General features: G+C 43.3%; 1 protein-coding gene across 26 annotated transcripts in view; it reads right to left on the bottom strand.

Moving 5' to 3' along the window:
- MAGI1 (membrane associated guanylate kinase, WW and PDZ domain containing 1) overlaps positions 1–22,618 on the bottom strand; it is a 355,883-nt gene that overhangs the window by 120,951 nt on the left and 212,314 nt on the right. Inside the window, exon 1 of one of the 26 annotated variants that reach the window (XM_055804183.1) lies at positions 11,690–11,998. The exons of the other annotated variants lie outside the window; for them this stretch is intronic. The gene's annotated coding sequence lies outside the window, so the exon portion shown is untranslated. Of the gene's footprint in view, positions 1–11,689; positions 11,999–22,618 lie in introns of those variants that run through there. 26 annotated transcript variants of the gene reach the window in all.

The following is a 22,618-nucleotide window of genomic DNA, read 5'->3' as shown; positions in this document are numbered from 1 at the left end:
CTTCTTAAGCAGAAAGTGTCACAAGTTCAAAGTCTAGCTGGGAAGGTGAGTTCAAATATATATGATAAATGTATCTCAGTTATCACAACCACATACTTGCTATACAACTCACACACAAACACATATTTTACTCTACAAAAGCATCTTTAACACAGAAAGGCCATTCTTCCTCTGAAGCCTAGGATTAATTTACATAATGCACCTTTATAGTCCCTTTTTAATGTGTTCATTCCTGTTAATAAAGAAAGATGTTGCAGGCACAGGTTTTGGCTTGGTACATGCTGCAGTGGTCCCCCAAAAAGACTGCATCCGAAACCCCAATAAAATAACCATAGGAGCAGTGTGGCTGCTTCTTTCTAATCTGGAGTCGATACAGACATAACCTACAAATCATGCATAATTTGCTGTTCATTTGCCACTGTAAAATGAAGACCAGGAGGAAAATAAAAGGCTTTTATGACAACCCTGCAGCACATCTAGTTGCAGAGCAGGGCTTTGGAAGCCATCTCAAAGGATGCCCAAAGGTGCTCCTCTCCCACTGTACCCAGCTGCTCCTGAAATTCAGTGGCAGTCGGGCACCGCGGCAGAAACCTTGGCACCTTGTCCTCTGCTCTTACTTCTTCCACATATGTTCTCTTCAAAAAGCATTTTAAGACCAAAGGATGAGCCAAAAACCTGGGGGGACTTTTGATCATTCCCAGCGTGGAAGATCTTACGTGGCATTCGAGCTCCTGCAATAGCAGCAAATACAGCAGTGGCCCTGCCATTGTCGCTCTGTTATAACTAAAGAAATACATATGCTTAGAATTCAAATGACAGTTTCCACTATACATAGGCTGAGTTTGTTTTCATTTTTTGTTTGCTCCTGTCCTCTCTTCTTGAGGTTTAAAGGAAGCCCTCCTTGAAGCGATGTTGTATAGGACACAACTCTGTTCTGAACTTTATTATATCCCATAACTTGATATACTAAAATGACTAAAAGTCTGGCAACATTTTAAAAGAAACCCATGGTGCTGTTGATCAAGGCTATGACCTACAACTCACTGGATAATAATTTAGGGGCTACAAAAAGTACTCTACCCCCTGTGTTTCTCAATTATTCCCAATACACAGTCCACACAACAAGATTAACATGAAAACCAGGCAACATCAGAAAGCTCTAAATTTTCACAATAAATCAGCCACTTCCCCTTCATTATGCTTTCCACAGTTCATATTATTTCCTTTCTGGAGAAAATCATGACTAGTTACTGTCTGCCTTCAAAAACAAAAGTATCAGCAACATTTCCACAGGGATCATCTGAAATGGATTTCTAATAATGTATGGGTTAAAAGGTTTTCTTGTTCTCCCCTTTCTGCATCAACATTTAAACTTTATGGTCCCGATGACACAATGAAAGGCACATGTGCTTAATAACAAAACTTGTAAAAAAGTATGTTTTAAAACATAAAACCACATGCTTAAATATAGAACAGACGTAAACTCCGGCAGTCACTTAATACAGAGGAACAGGTTCTATTTATTCCCCCAGCAGCCAGCCTTAGCATAGGAATATCTGACGCGGCAGATAAAGGCTCTTATCCTGGGCTGGTTGCATATAGCACTTCATCAGTACACTTAAAGGCACTTTACTAAAGCAGGGATGTATTGTTATCCCTATTTTACAGAAAAGGAAAAGCTTCCCAAGGTTATAAAAGAGGGTCAGAAACACATATCTGCAACCACCACCTACGTACCTTAATTCCCATGCTTTGCCCATTAAGCCACACTCTAAGAGCTTCACAGATTGATTTTTTACATAAACATTTAACTCATTTCTCAACAAACCTATGACCATTCACAGTATTTTATCTGCTGAATTGGATTTAATTAGGCCAGCCTTTACTATGTCCAAGAACACAACACTAATGGTCCATCTATCTATCTCTGGAAATGCAGAGTGGAAGCATTACTTTTGCTTAAACTTTGGAGGAAATACAGAAGGCACAGATGGATCTCGCTTAAATAGGAAGATCAAGAAATATTTCAAGTCTTGACAATACAAATTTAGGTAACACTTAGTAAATCTCAAGGTAGAAGTCACAAGGAACAGATTCCTGAGTTCGTACCAGTTCAAGTTCTTTTGGAACCTCCTTCTTTTGGAGGAGTAGCACAAAATGCCATGGCACAAGTTAGAGTAACACATACAGCAAACCAGTCCCCACGGTTGAGACATCCTATTGTTCCCTGTGAGGGAGGTGACACCCAGAAGTTGTCACCCTGCTGGCCCATAACTTCCCCTATACCTCCATGCACCACAAAACATGGTTTACAAGTCACATCGCCCTCAGTCACATTAATTTTGGCCAGACCAGCTGCAGATGGCAGCCCGTTCTGAGCTCCAAAGGCAAAGGGAAGCCTCAGAGTACATCTGATCAGAAGAGTCCAGCTGAAATGTTCTTGTAAGTGACTGTTTCCTTTGGTTTCTGCTGGCAGCCTGGGGTGTGCTTACCTTTACTGCCTTCCCTGGTTCTTTAGCAGGCATCATCCCAGCAGAACAAGCTCAGCCCAGACGTGGGAAGGCTCTAGAGTTTTGCAGCTGCCTGTCTGCCTGGCCTTCCCTCCTCTGCCTCAGTTTGCTGTCTTGTTTTATATGGCAAAGACTAAAGAGTTCATTTTTATAAAGTGCTTGAACAGGCTATTTGATATAAGCCTCATTTTTCAGAGGTGTCAAATACCTTGGCTCCTGCTGAGTGCAAATGCATCATCGCTGCCGAGTGCCAGGGAAGCGGGACTCTGCACGGTCATGAAGCAGGAATGGAGCCAGGCTGTCCCACGGCACGAGGCTGCTGGCGGGCAATGCACGCTGCTTGTCCTGTGAAGTCTCCCCGCGTTTCTGGGAGGCAGGTAAAAACTAGCAATGTCACTTTTCAGATGAGGCAACCCAGACCAATACCATCAGTGCCTTGCTAGAAGTGACAGACAGAGTGAAAATGCCAAAACATTCATAAAAGACTCTAGTCCGAGGTAACTGCAGCCTTTATTTACAACCCTCTGTTTCACAGCTCAGTCACTGAGGTTAGCCTTGAAGCTTAACACAGTTATCACTTGGAGGTCTGTATTTTCTATGGCTTTTATTCTGAAATACAGCAGAGAAATAAATGAAATGAATAAGCAACAGCTTTCGTGGAGAAAGCAACTGAGAATCAGTCGCGCTAGACATCGCCCAGACTGTCTTGCCTGTTCTGGTTGTGACAATGTGGAAACAAAATATAACTGTGTTCTGTACAAACTCACATCTTCGCATGCAAAAATTCACGCTGACACCATAGCGGTACTTGGAGGAAGTGGCTGAAATGTTAGCATTCACCAGGAATAATTCCAGAAATAATGCAGCTACTGTTCCCATTCCCAATCAAGGGAAGCGCATGGCCCACAAGCACCTACACCGAAAGGGGCTGCACTAACAAAGGCAGATCCAGCACCTAAAGATTTTTGAGAGTGCTGTACTGGGAAATAGTGGGGAAACAGGACACTCTGGACTCTCCAGAGATCACTTTCTATTTTCCTGGTTATTTTTGCAAGTGAAAGGACTATAGAAAAGTATTTAAGCTACTGCACCCTAGCAGTAACTAAGGTTTATATTGTTTACTGAGGTCAGAGAGGATTGTCTCACAAGTTTTTACAGCCTGCGAACAACTCCACAATTCTAAAAATACCTGAGTAACTGTCATGGCAGGCAACCAAACACGAATATTTTTTCCTGTACAAAATCATTTCTGACATACTCTGCTTTGTCTGAGCGCCAGAACACTTTTTTCAAAAACAAAATCACTGTATCTTGACAAAAGGGGAGGATGAAAGCCAACATCTTGTGCAATCACCCTCAGCCCCCGGGGGAGTGAGAGAGGTGGAACAATCCCTCCCCACCATGCCCAAGGAATTATCAAGTTGAAACCCCACACTCTGGAGAAGGCCAGGCAAGAGCAGGAGGTCAGAACCTGATTGCAACAAAAAAATCAGTTTGCGATCTTGATTATAGAATTGCTGTTAAGATACCATAATACATTTTTTTTAAGCAGCTCATTACCGATTTATTAAAACATCAGGGCTTCTTTGAGGCTGTTGGGGATTATTGTTTAAACTGCTATTGAAAAGTGTGCTGATTCACAGCACGGATAATTCATTCTTATGCCAATACAGACACACATACGGTGTGTGCGTGTACAACTATATTACAGGTTGGGGTTTTTTTAAGAAGCGATTTTGCATGCAGAATAAGTGTGTTTTTTCACATCTGGACCATGAACTAGATAAGGTCATTTTCAAATAACAAACCGTAACTTACTGTAGCACTAAATAGTACTTCTAAATAAACATAAATATTATTTTGACACTTGGATTCTTTTTACAGCAATAAACAAAGTCATTAATAAAGACAAGGCGGCATGCCTCCACGCTCCAGGAGATGCCAGACCATCACCTTTTTGAAAGGGTCGGGTGGCTTTAGAGAGAGGTAACAACCTCAGTAATGCCTTTAGTCTGTCTGGAGATTTTCTCATTTGTTCAGCCTGAGACACATGTTGCTTTTTTTTCCAAAGGATTAACAAACAGAAGAGGAGCCATGCTGCCTTGACCAAGGTATTACTTTTAATAAGAAAAATAAATGCTGATTAGAATACAAACTAAAAGCAGTTCTGATGAAGTGGAAATGTTTTTCACCCCCACCAATCAACAACTGGACCACAGCAGACAGTTTCATTAAATTGACTGATATACTAGAAACCTTTGACAGCGAGCGGTCAGTTTGAATTTTGGCCTCAGTAATGAGCTCTCAAGTTCCCTCTCTGACAGAATGGGCCACAGCGGTGCTGCATGACTTCATTTAGCTTCATTTTATAATTACAAGCCTGTTCTTTACTATTTTTCCCCAGCTTAAATACCACTTTTTCAAAGGCATGCTAAGGAAAAAAAGAAATGAAACCAATTTTAATGAACTCATGCAAATATAAGCCTGGTGAAATGAAATCACAGACCTAAGCAGAATACTGCATTGAACACATTTGTATGTTTTATGCAAAGCTCATCTAAATTTGAGTAATTGGACCTAATTTGGCAATCTGCACAATCAGTTTGCAAACTTCAACCACTGAATTTTAAGTATGAGCCTGAAAAATCATTAACATTTGTATTTATTGCGGTGGCCCTGATCCAGCACAGTACTAAAATCTGTGTTCAAGTGTTCTGAATGAGGTCTTGGTGTACACGCAGCATCCAAGAGAGTATCAGGAGCTCTAATTACAAAGAAAAGTCACTGATATTTTCAGATCACACAATTTTAATCTCAAGTCTTTGCAGCTTAAGGTCAGGAGCCTTCCTCCAAAAAGCTCACTGTCTTTATTCCTTGTCCATGCCATACTACCCGAAAAACATTCCCCAGATCATAACCACTGCTCTACTGCTTTTCACCTCCACCCTCTCCTCTTCTCCAAGAGTCCCTGTTGCCTGCTGTTCCTCTCCTCACGCAGATGGTCCTTTCCCTTTCTATATGCACCCAGTTTCCACTGCACAGTGCAGGAACTGGATGTGCTCTCCATGCTACAGGAGCGCAATGAGAGCACCAAAACAGTTTATTAAAGGGCAGTTCTCCCATGCTGTCCCCAGCGGGTGTTTTGGCTGCAATAAGGGTTATTTTTCATTTGTGTCTCATCTTTCTTCAACAAAAAATGCAATGGGTCTTGAACTTATAAAAATGTTCTTGCTCTAGATATCTTAAAATACTAGAAAACTGTTTCCATTCAATTCTAGTCATTACTGTTTTTTCCTGCAGACATCTCCATAAAGAGAAGGCAGAGCACATTTATCAAGGTGAAAACTGCCAGTCTGAATTTGAATCAAAGTCTGAATCCATTCCAGTGGGAAGCTTCTCAGCATCCCAGCAACTCACTCAGATACAGGAGAGTAAGCAGCCTGCACTGGCATCATCACCCCTCTCCAAACAACCAGAACACCACCAGAGTTTAAATATGGCTGTATGTCAGTAAAGCGATTTTAAATCATAGGCATAGCCAAGTTCTATTAAGGCAGAACTGCAGTAGATCACATGCAAGTTCAGTTTCTCTCCATGCGTCCTCATGAAATGTGTTAATTGCTCACAGCTCTAACACAGATTTTCAATACATCTGCAAGACACAACAACACACATGCTAGCTGGGGGGAAGGGGAAGAGCTGATCCTTTTCAGTGTACAACCCAGGGATATTAAGCACATTTCAGCATCATGGCTTTCCCCCTTCTAAAGCCTCCCTCTGCTATCCACTGTTTTTTTTCCCCACCAGCTGGTACACCTCTGGCTCCTGGGTACCTATCCATCGCTGATGTGGTGGGAGGCAGCTGGCTCACACACTCAGCCACAAAGCTCCACCACCCTCCACGCTGGTCATGGGGATTTCTGCACTGGGTGGTGAAGGACAGGTGTAACTGTGTAGTGATGAGCAAACACTACAGCCCAGCACCTCAAATCCCAACAAGTCCTACCTCCTCTTTCTGTATCTCTAATCAGGTCCTTATACACTGCTGACAAATTGCTGTCACAAATTAGATTTGATATTTGTATAGGTCATCTTAAGAAGCACAACTTGAAGCAATGTGACTTACGCAAGAATTCAGAGGAGCATTTCCCCAAATCAGGATTGCTTTGCAAAGCAGGTTTGCTGCTCCTGGGACTATCACACTGTAGCCAGTTACAGATATATACTTTCTCTTTCACCGTTATCATCAGATTGCTGTAGTCAATTCTCTCCAATTAATCTGAGAGTAGTAAAATCAGACCTTTTATTTTGCATCAGGAGAAAATTTCAAACTTATTCAGCTCCAATGCATTTTAAGAAAATTGCTGCTTGGGTGGAGAGAAGTCTCTTGTGGAGAAAAGCTCAGGCCAGCTCCAGCTGTAAGCACACAGGACATGCACAACACATCCCACAGACCTAAGTATCTCTTTATATGGAATAAACCAACCAGCCAAACCATGTTCAGGACATGCTGCTCTTTCGACTAGGAACTAGCAGGCCCTCACTAGACAGGCAAGTGAGAAATTGCTGCTCTGACAACACAAAATTCGAGAAAGAGCGAATCGTCTAACAGAAGTCTTTCCCCGCGACTGCGTGGCAAACCAAGTTCCTACATCTTGACAACTCATTTATCCCAGCCTGTCGGCTTCTAAAGAAAGAGTTGTGGTATTAAATTGGCTTGAAATGGAAGATGTCACCAGAACTGAAGTTTCAAAATGCACCTGAGCAACAGTGCTCTTTTCGCTACTGAAAAAGAGAAACAAGAACTAATGAGGTTTAAAGGCAAAAGGTATTACTGAAGGGTAACTGGGCAAAACCACTGTTCAAGTCACATCCAAGGGAGCTGAATTTCACCAGCTGGTAGAAGCTTAAACTGACTGTGTTGTAGTCCCTCCAGTACTCAGTATAGGCTTGTGCTTATCAAGCTCCGAAGTCTGATCACTAAACCCGATCCAAAATGCTAAGAGACTATTCCTGTCAACAAGGGCTCAGCCAGGTGTCTTTATTAATCACAGCTAACAAATATTTTAATTCTGGGACCTTTGGGAGGAAGGGGCGGAGTGGGGCTATGTACCTTGTTTCCTATGAAGAGATGACAACTCAGATCTGCAGTGCCTGATTAATATTTTATGGTTGTGATCCACTGGGTATGCAGTGTAATTCTGGTGGCTTGTTTTGTTCTACGTTCGCTGCATCTCCAATGTTATTTGCCACAGCTTCAAAGAACAACAACAAAAAGAGGTTTCATTCCCGCAGGACAGCACTGGCTGACCTCTCATTGCTTGGTGTAATTCAGAGGGAGCAACCGTTAAACAGGAACTGAAAGTGCTTTTCAACTTTTAAAGGGGAAAAAATGGCACCACAGATTTACATATAGATAGCATTTCAGAGAAGAATGATGCTGATTTCTCCTGCCTTGCATTTATTTACCAAGTCATCCTAACAGAGCAGTCAGAAGACAAGCCTGAAACAGGGCACTGCTGAATGTGCATCTTCTGTGTCATCACCAACAGTTCAGCACGCTAGCATTAAAATGGCATTAAAACACAGCATGATCAATGAAAAGGGATAATGAAAGCAAAACGCATAGCTTTAAGCACAACTCTACAACCGAGGTCCATCCTAGGACTTTGCAGAGGTCTCTGATCTAACTTTTTAGGGAAAAGAGGACAGTAACTTAAAATCTGACAGTCACTGAGGACAGGCATAATGGGGTCTCTCCCAGATCCTGGCAATCGCTGCATCCCAGAGGCACCAAAGCAGCCCCCATACCATGCCAACACTGGCACACATCAGACCTACTGCCTTCAGGGAATGCAATAGTAAAGACGGCTGTTCTGAATCAACATCTTAACACATCTCAGAAAGCTTTCTGCTTTCATTGCAATGCATGGATGGGGTGATTTTTATTTTTTCCCCTGCTATTCAAAGATCTTTAATAGCATATTACTTAAAAACTTCCATTCTCTCTTAGGAATACAAGGGATGCTTGTAATGCACTCTGTCTTAAGAAGGTATGTGTCAGTGAAAGACTGGGATATTTCTAGATCTCCAGTCTCTTTATGCAGCTTAATGCTAATGAAAGGAAACCATTTTTTGCACACAGTGAAAGAGAACAGATGGTGTCACAGTTCTGCTGTGGAATTTAAGCAGAGTGACAACCTATACAGCAGATCATCATCATGGGTGAAACTCTTTTTAGGCAGTAGCATGGAGGGTTTATTTGTTTTTTATTTACTCATTACTATCCACTATCTTGAAAAGCTTTTGCTTTCCTTGTAACAATGAAACCTAAGAAAATGGTGTGATAATCTCACCATCCTACAAAATCTCAGAAGACACATGAAGACCACTATTTTAAACACACTGTGAAGGGACAGCTGAAAACTAGCACCTCATATTGCAAACTGTGGCTTTCCAAGCATGTAAGTATTCAGACACCATTCACTGGCAAGAAAACCACTGATGGCTTAAAAGGGACACTGTCAAGCTGAAAATCACTCCTCTGTCTGAAATCTGGTCCCTAGTTTTAATTATGCCTGCAAGGCAGATAATAGTGGAAGGAGAGGTCTTTTTTCATCTTTAATAATTTTATATTTTACACTTTTAGATGGCAATATTCTATGTACAGTTCACCTCACTGTTTCCTTCCTAGATTCACCTACTTTCATCCTGGAGAAAAACAGAGATTTAAAAAAAAAGCAGATAAAAATCACAGTTGAAAATTTATCCAGAAATAAGGAATTTAAAAGGGACTTTCTATCCCACAGATTTGTTGCTGCTGTTTACTAAACTGTTAGCTGAATTTTTCTGACCCTACTGACAACAGAGTCAGACATATGTTTTCATGTACTGATCCTACTAGAGGCATCTGAATCCCCACAAAGCATCCCCCTCTGGTGAGACAGTCCATACACATTTTGAAGTTTTACAATATTAACTGTTTTCATGCCTTCAGATTTAGCTTCTTTCAGCTTATTTGACCTGCCTGTATCAGTATTTTATAGTGCATACTACTAAAAGCAACAGATGATGCTCATCCGCTCCATAATTCACATCAACAATAGCCAATCTCTGCTCAGCTCATATCCCACAAGAAAAGGGATTAATCCAGCAGTGACATCCTGGGAGAACAACAAAGCTCAGGCTGCTGGATTAGGGTTCGGACCCCTCCAGGAATGGTCTGGGGACACTCCATTCTCGCTGAAACTTTGGAAAACATTTGATGATGACAACCCCGTTTCTTGCACAGGGATGGATGTATCCAAAGCTGCAGCTGCCAGTTGCAAGCCTTATTACGGTCTTTAGAGTGAGATGGGGAAAATCAGGTCTTAGATAGATCTGTAAACTCAAATAGTCCTACGGGTGTATTGCTATTTGCAATGTGCTCAATTCTGACTGTGGAGAACAACAACGATCAGCCTGTAAGATGCTGTGAAGCCGAATTTATATATTCAGGTTTGAGTTTACGTAGATGAGGGACTTGAGATCCAGGGAAAGCAAAGCAACACAGGCACCATTGTACTAAGTGCTTTGGTCTCCTGTGGGTGACTGTGCTCAAGGTATTTGTGCTCCCCTAGGTCTGGAAAACAGCAAAGTTTAAAAGTAAGGTCTAATATTGAAGAGAAGCTCCACTCTTCAATACCGGCAAGGACCAGCTTAAAATCCCCCCATTTAGCCAGAATATCTAACTATCAATATGTATATGTGGGGATAAATTAGCACTTTCTCATGCAAAAGGGGATGCCACGGCTCTTTCAGAGACCTAGCACCTTCAGTAACAGAGACCAGAGGATCCATTCATCACACAACAGCAAACCATCCCTGCCCCCCGAAGTGGCAGTACTTACAGGAATGACTGCCCAAAGATACATTTGGGATGGGAGCGCTTCAAGTGCGAGTAAGTGGCAAAATATTCAGTGACTGAATTCTCAACTCACTTGCAGGAGTTCACAAGACATAACCTGCTGATTAACACATCTTGCAGGGAGGGTCAGTACCACCTTCTAAGGCTTCCTTCAAGGAGAAGTGAAACACTCAGGTTTTAAGGCATTTACAGGGCATTTCTTAAAACGTGTCAGGTAAAATCACTACTGTGCTCCAAAGCACCCAGGCTCTTGCTGCAGAAACTCAACAGCTATTACACAGCAAGTGTGAAGTGAAGAAGCAGAAAGAGAAGAGATTGTCAGTAAATAGGGTTAATCCCTGCAGGTAATACCCTTTCCGTTAAATTGTGCAGCATTTTCCAGTCTGCAGATTCTCAATCCCATTTAACATCTCTCTCACACTGCAAGCAGACACATCTGAGCTCCCACTCTTCCCCCCACCCCCAAATTCTGCAAGGCTGTTTTTGCAGCAGCAGCCAGTGAAACTCCAGGCTGCTGGTACTACCCCGGGAAGCTGCAGGGGGGTGGGTGAGCCGCACAAAAGATCTCAACACAAAAGGCCATCCTTTTCGTCCTTTCTTCTTCTTCATTTTCTCCAGCTGAGCCATAGTTTTATTCAATCAACACTTTAAAAATCTATGCAAATGTAGGAGGGGGTAGGGACTGGGGGCGATAACATGGGGCAAGACCTATTTTTAATACAAACAATCAAATGTGGTGAGTGAGGGGATGTGGGGAGCCTTCAGCTCTCATCTTCTCCCTTCCTTCCAAACAAGCCCTTTAGCCCACTTCCCCAGCGCTCACAAAAATCCATGCAGCACGCTACAGATATTTTCCGATTATTTTTTTTCCAGGAGAAGACGTAAAGGGCATGACACCAAAAGGACAGCGAACATCTTTGCATTCCCAGCAAGACCCGCACAGTGTACATAATCATATAAAAAACATGGCTGGCTGGTGCATCGACAGATGCAAACGAGAAATACCAGACTTAGCCTTATTTAGATCACAGCAAAATTAAATGGGGAGGAGAGGGGGAGGAAGCGAAATAATTGTGGCTGTGTAACATGGCTGCACAATTTTCAAAGCCTCACGACTGCCAGCTTGCAGGGAGCAGTGAAAATGTGTGTCTGCCCTAAAGGGAGCTGTTCCTGCCACCCCTGCAGCACAGCCCATTCATCCAGCTACCCATCCAGCAAGGCAGGCATGCTGGCCAGCAAGCACGAAAGGCAGGGAAGAACTGAAATAGTTTACCTGATCAATGCAACTTCACGGGAGCCGGAGGTACGAATTCCAGAAGAAATGCAGCAAGGAAGAAAAAAATCTGCTTGGATCCTCCTGGCAGTCCACACACAGGCTCATCTACATGCATCTGAGCAAGCCCTTACCAGCAGCTGCTTCTTTTATCAAGCCCACAGGCACAGCAAATTAGTCCGGTTAGACAGTTCAGTCAATGTGGGCTATTCACAGCGTGGCTGTTGTGTGAGCCCGGCTTCTCCTGTCCCCCGGTCCCCGGGTAGGCACCCGCCCACCTCCACATGGCCCTGGATAAACAGGCTCTCACAGCACCCACGGCGCCAGCCACATGATCCTGGCAGCCAACGCGGGCAACCGGCCGCACCTCTCCTTCGCCCCGCAAGATGCCGAGATCCGGGTGAAGAGGCAAAGCCCAAGATGGTTTTACTTTAAAGGGAAAAGCCTTTTCTCCCCACCCACCCCCACCCCCCTTCCTTTCCTATCTTTTTTCCCCCTATGGAGGAAAAAAAACAAACCACAATCCAACAAATCCAAAGATCTGAAGGTGGGTAGTATCTCCCAAATCAACTTAATTCTGAAAATGAAGTGTCACTCTGAAATGAAGTGTCATTCAGACTCCTAATAAGCACAAAGCATCAGACTGAGACCCTGGATGAAGCCTGATATGGTCCCAGAGAAAGATGCTGACGACAGCTGGTGCACCCTTGGTCTGTACAAAGCCATGGACTGTCAATTTTGTTGTTTTAAAAAAGAAAATGTGACAAGCCCTTTTCTTCTCCTCCTTTCCCCACCATGAACCATCTTAAAATACGCATATAGAAACAAACACGCACATACTGAAATAAAGCTCTAATGGGGTGGCAAACGGAACGTGCTGCCTGACATCCTTGGGAGTGGGGAGCAATCCTGGTGGACACAGTACACAAGGGGCTTGCGAAATGCATTCACGAGTGGGATCCACAGGGTCACACAGAAAGATGAAACATTTTTTATAAAAGCCTTTCAATTTTTCTATCACTGCACAAAGGAGAGAAGGGTCAAGCCCTTCTCTCCCCGCCCCGCCCCCGGCTCTCCCAATGTGTCTTTAGGACTACCAGTGTCCTTTTTCCTCCCCTCCAATATAGGAAGCAAGTATGTAAATGGAGGGGTGCTATAAATACACGCACACACACATATACATATATCTCCTATAAACACAGTTTCTCTTGGTTATCTAAACTGTCCTTTCATAAAGTAGCACAGTTAATTGGAACAGCTCTCCAAGCAATCTGGCTGATTGCTGATGGCTGCCTACTTCATGTCAGCATTTGCACTTAACTTGGAGTTAATGTAAGCCATCCACATAAACCAAAGGTAAACACTGATAAGGTATCCGATTCTTAAAAAAAAAAAAGAAGCAGGTTTATCCAAAAATGGGTTAATAGAAACACGTTGTCACATAACATCACCCAGTTGTGTAGCTGGCTTCAAATCCTGGCTCCTGGAGCCATCAAACAGAAACCACACAAACACAAAACTCCATAAAAACTTCTTCCTCTTCTAAAAAGGGAAAGGAGCTCAGTGTTTTTATGGCTCTGAAAGAAAAGTTTGAACTTACTCCCGAAATTCCTCAGAGGCTTAAGAAAAGACAGAAGAGAATAAAAGGAGGGGAGAGATAAAGAAAAGGAACAAACCTCATGCTTCCTATCCCATTCCCAGCTTCATAATGTTTTAAGGCTGGCAATATCCAAAAGCAAATAAAGCTTTAATCAGGACTACTGTCCAAATGTGACTGTAGGCAGTAAAAAAAATCTCAACAAGGGTAAAGGCTGGCGTTGGAAAAGCTCTTGGAAATGCGTCATACATTAATTTCAAACTTGGAAGAAATGAAACACAAAAACATAAGCTGGAGGGGCAGGGAGGGAGCAGGGCCTTCCACAATCCGGAAAGGTAAAGCTTTTCCTCCGCCTGCCAGCAATTTCCAGTCTCAGCAATAAGCTGTTATCTTTAATTTGCTCCTGTCTGAGTGGGGAGGTTTGGTACTACCACTTGGCTCATCTCTGCTCACTCATTACCTCTCTTGCCTGAAAGGTGAGGCGAAGCAGGAGGCAGGATTGAGGTCACTTCGGGATTGCATTACAGAGTATTTAATAAGCTCAGCACATCACTGTCCCTCATTCCATATGGAAGTATGATCCTTGATGCAGGGTAAGGGCAGTCTATATACTACCTACAGCTGCTGCTCAAATTAATACGCAAACAGCCAGGGCAGCACACTGTGGGCAGTACATGGCCTGGGTAGGGTCAAGCACATCCACTGGAGAGCCATGGAGAACAGCGTTAGCCATGGGGAGAGGCCAGGAATCACTTCCCTTCTGTTTTGTTTGGCAAATAGGAGCACAACTGACACAACTGGGGGAGAGGTGAAGGATGCTGCAGCCCCAGTGCCTCTCCCGGCGATCCACTGGCATCTCGCAGAAATGAGCATCCTCACCTGCCCACACCTTTTCAGCAAGATCCACTGCGCAGTATCTCAGAGCAAATCCAGGTGCCCAGACCACTGGGCGAAAGCTAATGAAAATTCAAGCAGGAACAAAAAGATCGAGTATGCACAATGCAAAGATATGCAGACCAGATGTGATACCTCAGTGCAAAGTATAGTTAGCCCAAGACCTTAATTAGAATTTAGCCTTGATAAAAGCCAAACCATTCTCCTCTTTTAGTCAACAGGAGTTTGTCATTGTCCTTGATGGCAGCAGGGCAGGACGTGGGACATTAAAATTTAGAGAAAGGGTCCAGTTCATCACCTTGAATAAATAGAAGTCCATTCTTTGCTGTCCCATTTGACTCCTAAAAGACAGCTTAGAGCATTGCTAGGATTTAACTTAATATTTCTTTAAAATAATTTGAAGCAGGATAAAGTGCTTTATAAGTAATTTCCCCCCCCATCCCCCCGCATATTCAATAACTTGTTAAGGGAATGCAGTCTCGTTCTCAAAAGATCCCTTGAGATGTTTCTCTCCAGGAATCTTGGAAGCCCTGAAGCCCAGCATCCTTGAAGCAGCCCCTCAGACCAGCGATGGCTGCAGTGCCCCCCTGGTACAGATAACACACGTGCCTCTGTGTTCACAGTCTCCTGCTGAAACGCTAATGCTCACCATGTAGTCCTGGAGTTGGCCAAGACTGCAGAAAGGAACCAAGGGAAGAGAAAAACACAGCGGCAACCCTAAAGGAGACTGAAAACATGACTTCAGAAAAACAGTTGGGGCCCATATCCAAAAGACTCTGTGTTACAGAAGGAGGAAAAAACCAACCTCACCCTTTGAAGCTGTCAGCACTACAGGTTGGCTCCCAATTTCTCTCAGAATCTAATTCGACACTTACTTCATTGTATCTGTTTATTTCCAGCAGGTGAAGAGAGGAAGAAGGTAAGAAGCCCGATCAATACAGTACAGACAAACACCTCAAAGAGAGGAAGACCTCAGTTCATTGCTTCACCTGTAAGCTGGTTCTTCACATCTGTACTTTTGCTAAACAAGGAACACATGTGTGTGTCCTTAGCAAATCTTCTTTTATTCAGCATACTAAAAGGAGGTACATGAATGGGGCAAATTCTGAAAAGCAATTTTCACTGTCATCTGGAAACTGTAATCAACTATTTGCATTGTTACGCACTGCTTGCTTGTTCATATTCACTGATTTCAGGAATAGATCATTTAATCTGCTCTGTACACACCAGGCCTAAAATTTCAGTGAGTTCCTCTGGTATTGAGCCCAGGCAGGTAAGATTGCAGAACTATTCTCACCTTAAGAAAACCCCAAACAAAACAACAAAACCCAACCCACAGTGTTTTGATATTCCTTCTTGCTTTTACACAGAATGTCTGGAAGCATGTATTGTAGTGACTTTCTCTGAACAGCAATATTTTTACTGATGAATGGAAGTATACTGAATATAGATCTTGAAAACGTCTACTTTTGAAAAAGTCCAATATGAAACTTACTTGGACTTCTGGTACACTTGCACATATTAATGTGAATTTTTTGTTTGTTTTGCAAGAGTAGAAGCATGAAAATTCTTAAAGCATTACAATATTACAACTTCTCATTTTTAAACTTCTCCATGGGTTTGTATAATAGAAAATAATCCTTACAAGGCACCCCCCCATACCATAAAGTATCACAGTTAGGCAGATTCAGTTGATATATAGTAAATGACACTTTAAATAATCATGGAATAGCAAGATGACAACCTTCCCACCGAATAAAACTTTCTATTAAAGGAAACAGTGCTTGTTGTACCGAATCAGAGAAGTGTTTCATCCAAGTGGTCAATGATTAATATTTTACCAGCGTACAACCCACAAGCAAATTATGAGATACAATATTTACCTATACCTGAAAATCTCTTTCTCATCCTTCTGAGACACACAGACCCCTGAAGAGTAAAAACGTTCCCTCAGAGCACCACACAGACAGCACTTAGTTTTGATGTTTATAGATGTAAATAGAATCAATGATGCTAAAAGGATCTTTTACAGTTTCATCACAGTGTTTATTGCTGTATCCCAGCCTAGCTCAGACTGCAGAGATGCTCTGCAAAGTACCATTTCAGGTTTGTTTCCCTGCCACGGAGCGTCTCTTTTTCTCACATTAGAAATGAGCAAAAAAGGGACTGATCAGTTTTCCAGTGCTTAATAGATTCTGGCAAAACCTGGCCTCCGCTATAAACAAATAGCCTTAGCACATGAAACCCCTGAAGACTGATTAAAAGTAAACCTGATTTCATCTGCACTGGTTGCGTGCAGCCATTAATATTGTTAACACACAACCTTTTGTTCTGCGTAGCTGGAGGGCAGCTCACATTGCACTCAGCTGAGGCACCTCTGAAGGTATGTTCGCTGCCAGTGACATGTATGATTATGTTAATGGTGCTTAATGGTTCTCTAACATAAGGAAAACTGACACCAGTAATATAGAAATTGATACTTGGACATAAAGCGATGCCATTAAGTTCAGTGGTGGAAGTGGCCTTGCTGGCAGTGCAGCCACACAGATTTACACAAGTGCAAGGGAAGAAAACACCTGGACTGAGACGGCTACAGGTGATGGACCGTAAGTAACTGGGCTTCCCTTCAAAAGAGCTAAGTCCTAAGCACTGCAATGCTGGTTTTGGACAGAAAACGATGGAAACATCAGGAGAGTAAATGGGCACTGAGCCAAGAGCCCATTCCCTGGAGTCCCTGAGACCCCAGGGGAATTCCTAGGAATGCCTGCGATGGGAAGGGGATTTGTACTTTCCTGTGCCTTACATCATTTTCCCAGCACTGATTCAGTGTTCTAGGATTGGAAAACTATGGCTGGCTTTATGGTCTGGCAGGACACGGGTATGTGCGCACTATCCACACTAAACAACCCAGCGCTTGGCTGCTCCCCGCCGAGGGAGCCGTACAGATTTACCGCAGCTGTAATTCTGGTCCTTGCTATTTCTTTACTGGCCTAAGAAAAGGATCATTTTAAATCAAAATTAGGTGATGCAAACTCTTGGGGAAACCCTGCAGACAAAATGATCAGGATAAATTTTAATGTTTCAGTATTGCAGGAAAATTTGTAAGTCTGACATGACATGTAAGAAAGACATGAGCTGACAAATATAGGAGGAATACAAAGCTGTCCTCACTCCTCCCCCATCTCCATGTCTTCTTTAAAATAAACAAACAGAAGAATAAAACAAGCATTTTAGAAAGCCACAGCCACAACTCACTTCATTACACACTACATGCTCCTCCATCCACAGACCCATGGGAATGCTGCCTTCCTCAGGTCTGCTCCTCCTGAGCTACCTGTTAACATGAGCCAGGCTCAGACATGCAGCCGACTGACGTGAAAGGATCCACTTGATGCAATTTATTCTATTTTCAACTATTTCATTTTAATGACCACGGCAATTGTGCTGTAGGAGACTAGACTTAAATCTAAACCAGTGCAATTCACATCACAGCTTCCAATCTGCCCAGATGAGCTGTCCATTCCAACCAGCTCTAAAATCTCATTAATTTTTAGGCGAGCGAGTGTGATGCTTCTGGGAAGTAAAGGACACCTGGCAGCAATCTATTCACCTGCAAAGAGCTCAATCAACAACAACAAAAGCTTGCAATCCTGGAGATTCAGTTGCAGCACACTCTGCCCTTTCAGACCCACTGATCAGAAGCACCAGCAGCTTAGCTCATTCCTGCAAGGTGAGAGCCAGCTCTTTCTACAAGCACTGCAGCCTCACAAGCTGCACTACTGAAAGCTGTGGGAGTTTCCCCAGCCAGAGAGAATATCTCCTTCTCAGCAGGATTTTGAGATCCTTCACATATGAGTGAGGACACTTCCCTGAGCACAAATGAATCAGGGAGCTGGTTTGTTTCCCCAGCTCGCTCACTGCCCCTCTCCTCAGCTCCTTGTTTCCAAGTGATGCCTACAACTTCACACCTCGCTCACGAGGTCCACGTAAAGGCAATGGTTTCCGATGCAGGTTTACACACCACCTTGCTACAATGCAACCAGGCTTCTTCTATGCCACTGCAAACAACTAAGCTTTGCAAACTGAAGCAGGAACCAAACATGTGCCACGAAATATGTCTCATCAGCAGTTCAGAGGCATGATGTGTCCCTACAGCTCCTTTGTGCCACAGAACCAGCCCAAAGCTGCCCATGGGCCCTGGCAGACCTGCCAGCCTCAGCAGCCAGTCCCCCTGTTCACTCCCCTCTCCTTGCTGGGGATTTGGATTACTCCCGGCGTTCATGCCCACCCAACCCAACTGGCCATCGTACACTGCAACTCAGCATGCTTGAACTGCTCAGGAGCTTCAAACTGCTCAGAAGGCACAGGCTGACCACCCACCCTGTGTTACCACAGGCTGACTGATGACCTACCTGCAACTGGCTCTTTTAATTCTGTTTTAAAATAATATTCTGTGATAGAAGCTATTCCTATTAACTGAAACACAGGAGAGATCAGGCTGAGGATTAGAAACCACATGTCTAATTTTTATTAGTCAGGAACATGCAATACACATTTATTCTTTCTTTTATTGTTTCAACCTAAAGGCAATTTTCCTCAGATCTGCTACCAAACATCAAGCACTAAATAGCCCATTCTTTTTGTTTACATTTCGGTGAAATAACAATAGCAAGCCGTTAAACAGAGCCTGGACTCTTTGGAATTCAATACACTTTGTACAAGAATAAAACAACAGTATTCCCACTTATTAAAAAAAAAGAAGTGCAAAGGGACACAGAGGAAGGGAGGTTGTTTTCCTAAAATCAAGCAGCCAAGTAAGAGCACCACTGAGATTTGGACTTGCGGCTCCTGAACACTCAAGCGTGCTGTCAGCCGGGACCGCATCTCTGCCGGGAAGCCTCAGCCACGCTCTCCAGGCCAGTGACCCCAGGAGCTGAGGAGAATGCACAAGTGAGATCTGGATGGGAGGCACGCACGCATGGCCCGCTGCTTATAATGCGGGTTGAATCAGCCTCAAATCTCCCCCTGCACCTAGAAATTCTCCATCTGAATACAAATGCATCCCAGCGTCACTGCAGAAAACTGCAATGATTAATGCCACAGACCAGACCAGTACATGCCTCCTGTTAAACTGTACCCCAAAGACAAAAATGGACTTTAAAAGTTAACCAAATAGCTGTGTATTTTTCAAGAAAATCATCTCCCTATCAGACACTAAACACCCTGCTATCCCCACCCCCCCAAAAATGCCCCAAAATCCCCAGTACTTTGTACCAGCAGCTACGCCCAAGGTAGTTCTTAGAAGTGAGTACAACAGAAGAGAAGCCTGGTAGGTGCTACGCAGGTCCAGCCAGATTAGATCACCAGCAAACATCCCAAGGCAGGCAGGGGACAATACCATCAGCCATTTGTAAAGTGGAACATGTGATCCGTTCAATCGAACATGAACTTTCAAGAGATGCAGAAGAGGACGATTCCTGGCACCAAAGCCATACTCTGTTCATCTCTCATTTTCAAAATGACAGCCTGTCTGTGCCTTTGTCTCCTCTCTGATGCAGTTGCGTATAACTGTCGAGGAAGCAAGTACAGAGCAGGCCTGCAGTAGGATTTGTTTTATAGCCAAGCTACAGACCAGGTCCACTTTCTGGAAGATGCTGTACTAACGAAGAATAACAGGACCGATTCCTGCTCCAAGGCGCCTACAGTTAATAACGATCCTTCACCCATGACCCATCCTGATACATCGCTGTCAGTCATTCGAGTCAGGAAAACATGTATTTGATGCAGGCAGTAACTCACCCAACTGTCGTGAACGACAAGGCAAGGTTTGTCTCACCCAGAATGGACCAGCAGAGTGCCAAGGGCTTCTCAGCAGAGGGAGAAGAATTCACACTGCTGCAACAGGGGCAAAATAAACATCCTGCTACTTTTCTAATGTGATTAAATTAGGCCAGATGTATGCCCATTGTATAGAATGTTGTGTCAGATTTATAAGCAGTTACATAGCATTTACATTTAAAACCAAAACTCTAACAAGCCTTAACTAACAGTCTGAACACCAGAGATCCAGCAATGAACCCAAAAAAGTTCACACAAGGTTTGAAATCCAAATGCTGTGATCTTTTAATGAACAGTAACTAGGAAGTAAAATATATATCAAAGCATGAAATTAGTAAGCCTTGCATCTGAACTGAGAAAAAGCAACACAGCAACGTAAATTACAGTCATAAATTCCCCCCCAATATAGAAAAAATAGTATTTAGAATTTTAAGTGTTATCAGTGCAAATAAAGGTAAATTATTTCTCCCAACATGATTTTAAAGCCGACTCAACATCCTTCTATAACCATGTACCCGCTTAAAATTGAAATTTCTTTATGCTTGAGAAGGTAGCCAGATGAAACACAGCGTGAGCACCTCCACGCATGATGATTTTGGTGTGGCAGCTCTGCCCCCAGCCTGCTAGGGGTTTGGGGGATTGCACCCCACCCTTCTGGCCTCACTTTCCTTTTCAGACAACCACCACCTTAAGGACTTCATTTGGTATCAAGCTCATCTGGAAAACTGCAATCTGCTGGTGGAAAGCACCAACCCAGTTTTGGGGGTTTCTTTTTTTCCTCCAAGTATCCCATTGCCAATTACAAAGCAAAAAGGTATTTTTATACCTGTAAAAGCAGCTATCTCACAGTGCTTGTCTTATCAGAGCAAAGATGAAACCACACGCAACCAACCCACAGAAGAGAACTTGCAAGGAGGACAGGTGGGAAAATGGTTGCCCCGTTCCCAAAGCCATGCCTATCCCAAGGGACGGGCAGCCCAACCTGACCTCACTCCACAGCTAATCCTATCATTTTCAGAGGCGTTGGGGGTGTTGGTACGCAGCCATCAGGACATGAACCCTCATTCCCATAGGCTTTACTGAAGATCTCACACTTAGTTAACCGCATCTTTTCTGAAATATGAAAATGTGTGGGAGGAAGCAATAAGAAGTTTTAAAAATTGCAGTACTTTGATCCTAATTAACAGAGTTGACTGAAAGCAAAATATGTAGAGCTAATTTTCACAATATTTTTCAACCATTCCTAGACAGAGCCTTTTTCCTGGCACTATTTAAAATTAATGAAGTAAATATGCTTGCATATTTATCTTTTCATTATATGGAAACAAAAACAAGGAAAACAGATTGAACTGATAGCAGAATTCTTCCGCTCCAAAGTAGTTTTGATGTGGTTTTTGTTTCAGTTCATACAATGCAACCCAAAACAAATAAGCAACGCAAGTTCACTGGCCATGTAAGTAATCAGTTTTATCCAACAGAGCTACTACAAAATTACTGCTGTAGGAAACGACCCCTTCATTTTATTTTTGTCTCAATGGAGAAATATGTGAAATGGTTTTCAAGGAAGACAACATCCTTTCTGAAGTCTAAAAAGCAAATAATTTGCCAGTTGCCCCACACCGGTAACAACAAATACATGGCACATCAAATGCTACCATATGGTTAATAGACTCACACAATGTAAAAACAAGGAAGGATATACAGATATAGTTCATTAGGACTCTTGTATTAATTCCCAAAGAGATCTTTTCGTTTTTGGAACCTGTAGCCCAGAATCTGCAAACAGAAGAGCCTTAAAGGTAGGTGAGTGGTCCCTACATCATGTTGCAAACCATGGTCTGGTCAGGATTTTACAAATGTGGGATGGGAGGAGCAGAGGAAACAGCCTGCAGGATTGAGCTGCAGCTTCAGCAAACTTCATGCAGAGAAGACAGCCAGCTTGCACAAGTCCTGCTCAAAGCTGCAGGCTCGTCCCAGGCAAAGGCAGGTCCCAAAGTCAGGGCGAGTGGGATGTGTGTGATTAATGCATGTGTAGATAAAGCAAATGCAGGAGCTCAGCCCTGCACAGATGATAAACAGAGGCAGACGGGACTTAGAGGGTAGATTTAGATTAGATATTAGGAAGAAATTCTTTACCATTAGGGTGATTGAGGCACGGGGACAGGTTGCCCAGAGAGATTGTGGATGCCCCATCCCTGGAAGCGTTCAAGGCCCGGCTGGATGGGTAATCTGGTTTTTGACTAATCTGGTCTAGTGGAAAGTGTCCCTGCCCATGGCAAGGGCATTGGAACTAGCTGGTCTTTAAGATCCCTTCCAACACAACCCATTCTACGATTCCATGACCTTCCTTTGAATTTGAAAACTGCAAGCTTGCCCCCAAGCCTGACCAGGCTCAACAACCCCCTGGCCAGGAAGATCCTACTCATTCCTATGGCACAGCACATGGAGGGAGGAAACCCTCCCTCCCATCAAGTCCCTTCAATTTAAATGTACTCCATAAAAAAACCATTACATTGCTGGCTAGGCATCCTCTGTCCTGGGAAACAGGGTGAGATAAGATTGCATCTGGCATCAGAAGTCATCTCTTCTTACCCAGTTTT

Source organism: Falco peregrinus, chromosome 5 (genome assembly GCF_023634155.1).
Source record: "Falco peregrinus isolate bFalPer1 chromosome 5, bFalPer1.pri, whole genome shotgun sequence".
In the NCBI taxonomy this organism is placed as follows: domain Eukaryota; kingdom Metazoa; phylum Chordata; class Aves; order Falconiformes; family Falconidae; genus Falco; species Falco peregrinus.
Note: the sequence above shows the minus strand (reverse complement) of the source record. Positions and strands in the feature narration are given on the sequence as shown.